The following is a 3,248-nucleotide window of genomic DNA, read 5'->3' as shown; positions in this document are numbered from 1 at the left end:
TACATATGTGAGACACCTGTATTTTACATGACCATTTGCATCAATTTACTTTGAGTCAAAGGTGAATAGTAATGAAGGAACATGATACCCAGTGAGTACAAGTGACAGACCGCATGCATGTTTTCTTATTCTTTCACAATCACTTTTGAACATTAACGGAGCTCTAAGGCACAGAGGAAAAAGATATATCATACTTTGGAAACACGTACAATACTTGTTAGGAGGACACATTCATTGGTTCATTGGTTTGTGTCTTTTAATGAGGTTTGTTTGACAATAAGAAATTTTAAGAATACTGCCAGCATTATTCTTTAAATTGACCTGGATAATGACCAAGCTCAGGAAGGTTTATTCCATACATGAACTCCCTTTTGTATATGGTTGCTTCTTTCTTCAGAGGCAACAACACAAATCAGAAGATACAAACAATCAGATGATAATATGGCAACTGAGAAATCAATTCTGCAATTGAGAGGATGCAGAGATTTGTCATTTAGATTAAATGTATTCTATTTCCATGACCATTTAATCAGTGAGTTTTAATACTTTTGAATCAGTCGAGGCTAAATCGTAGAGAGTATCACAGAGGTCAAACGTGTCCTACAGATGCTATGTCATCTCCTCCACAGAATTTCTACAACCTGTAATTTAATTAAACTCCTGCACTGCTGCGGTACAAACATGCTGGCTGTTGAACCACAGTGCTGCTCCACATGACCGTATGACTACTATTCCTGTGTGTAATGTTAAATAAATGGCAGATGTTAGCAGTGATTGAAAATGATGAAAATGAGACGCTTTCACACACAAACACTAATGTATTTTCCCACTGTGGTCAGTGGATGTGTTTGTCTGTGTGTGTGTGTGTGTGTGTGTGTGTGTGTGTGTGTGTAAATCCACATTAGGTCCGCAGTGGTCTCGGTAGTGTCACATCCTACCCACGATTTATAAAGGCTAGCTTGACACTCCCACTACTCCCTCTGCCAACCAGAGGAGGACTGTCACCTCCCAAGTCAGGACTTCACCCTCTTCACTTTCTCCTCCCAAAGTGGCACTCATCATTTCCTGCCCGGAGCTGACAGAGAAAGGTAAGGCCTGTCATCATTTCTTATCTGCATGTGCTGTTATGAAGAGAGACTTTGGAGGGTATGAGTGTCACCTATGTGATATTAGGTATCTGTACATTATGTACATCACAAAATATGATCTCAGCCTAATCACTATCAAAGGGATTTTGGTCATACTCTTGTTGGTGGTTGTGTGTTACTTTGGTTGTTGTTTCGTTTACTGCTTAATCTGCAGCTGTACATATGATATCTATGCATGCATGTATCACCAGTGTTTCTAGTAGCCTCTTCTAAACTTCATGTTAACGGGGCATTGGTTTAGCAACAAGTGACCGGCCATCAGGACAAAGAGAAGACAAGCTAAATATACAGTATAACTGCATACATCAGCCTATGTGATTATGGGTGAGCGAGGTTTTCTGCCTTCGCGTGAGGCCACATTCTCTCTCTGTGTGTTTTGGCATTTTAAAGCTATGTCTGTAGTCTGAAATAACTCGTCTTCCATTTAAATTACTCCATATTCAACTACTGAATGAGTTGGAAAGGATGGAGAAGATGTTCAGCATTGTCAGTGGAGCTTTTTTTGGTTTAGGACGCATAGTTTCGTCATGCAAAGATCATTTCATCGCTGAATATCAGAAAAGTTCAAAAGTGATCTGTCGTCCAGAGGTTTTACATGACAAGTAATACTCAGAGCAGAATGGGCTCTTTTGAGAAGAGGGCTTAACATGGAGCACTTCAGAGGGTGAATATAGATGTTTTTTGAACATTTAAGCATGTAAACATGCCCTGAAACCAAAAATACAAGTATCGACCTGACAATGTGCATGATATGTCCCGTTTAACAACACATTCTCTCACCAATGTGTCAAATAATGCAGCTTGTTCAGTGGCACTAAGCTTCACACTACGTTGCTCTACCTACCCCTCTAACGACATATATATATATATATATATATATATATATATATACGCTTGTTACATGCATTGTGTCTTTTCAAAATAAAAGTACGTCTTCACAGGAAGTTAGGTTTAAGCAACAATCTCCTTTAGTTATGTTTAGGAATAGAGCATGGTTCAAGTTAACTTGACTGAATTACTCACAGGACTACCAAGTGACTACAGACATGCGAGTGACAAGCTACTCACTTGACTAATGGCTGACGTGACAAACTATCAAGTTGACTTTTAGTTTTGCAGGGGACATGTACAGCGGTCTCCTGGGTAAAAGTCCTGAGTTTGTATGACCCATCCACCAATGCTGCTTGTGGGTGAGCATCGCTGTCAGAGACCGAAGAGCACTGACCAAGCTGCGCTATTTGACACGTTAGGACTGAGAACGGGATGCCTTTAACTGACCATATCAGTGTTTTTGCTAGCCCTATTTGTGACCATACCACTATACATTCTACCCTGATTCAGTCAAAATGACTATGTTTTAGTAATTCAAATAAACTTAACTTACTACAAAACAAGTACCGGTACATCATTAGTCATCCAAATGTAGTGCAAATCTTAAAAGAATCTCCAGAAAGTCGGACTTGGGAACACTGGGCACACTTTGCCATTAATTGCAGCGGAAGATGGCTGAACGAGATGGAACCATCCATACACCAACCTTTGTTCACACTGAGGGGTTTTTATATGTGAAAACCAGAAATGCACATAAAAAAGGTGGATGGAAACACACCTAATCACTCAGTCAATCATTTTTCAATGATTGCATTTGAGATTGTGTTATACGTTTTACTCACTCTTCAAACAGTCATTGGGTCCTTTAATGTCATTACGAAACGAAATGAATAAAAGTTGTGAAATCACAGCATAATGTAATAAGATGCACAACATGCTCTGGAAAATGGTGAGTAGTTATTTGTAAGTTACAATAAACAGACTTCAACATGCAAAAACACTGGTCTCTGAAAAGGTATTTGATTCAACTTCACCACATTGACAAAAGGATATCTTGTCAGACCCTACAGCTTATAATAATAATAAAATAATAATAATAATACAATGCAATACAATGAATACAATGACCAAAGAATATTCTCAGGCATCAGCCAGGTACAGTGGATCATGTAAGGAATATATGGCAGTGCTTGAGTTGCTCTCTGCAGTCATCTTTGTTTCGTGAACCAACCAGAGGCGCTGAGCAATCCCAGCAACATCTGTGCATAA

The sequence above is a fragment of the Anarhichas minor genome, unplaced genomic scaffold (genome assembly GCF_050575085.1).
Source record: "Anarhichas minor isolate MPS153535 unplaced genomic scaffold, ASM5057508v1 ptg000001l, whole genome shotgun sequence".
Taxonomy (NCBI): Eukaryota; Metazoa; Chordata; class Actinopteri; order Perciformes; family Anarhichadidae; genus Anarhichas; species Anarhichas minor.
The sequence above is the reverse complement of the archived record's forward strand: the minus strand, read 5'-3'. Positions refer to the sequence as shown.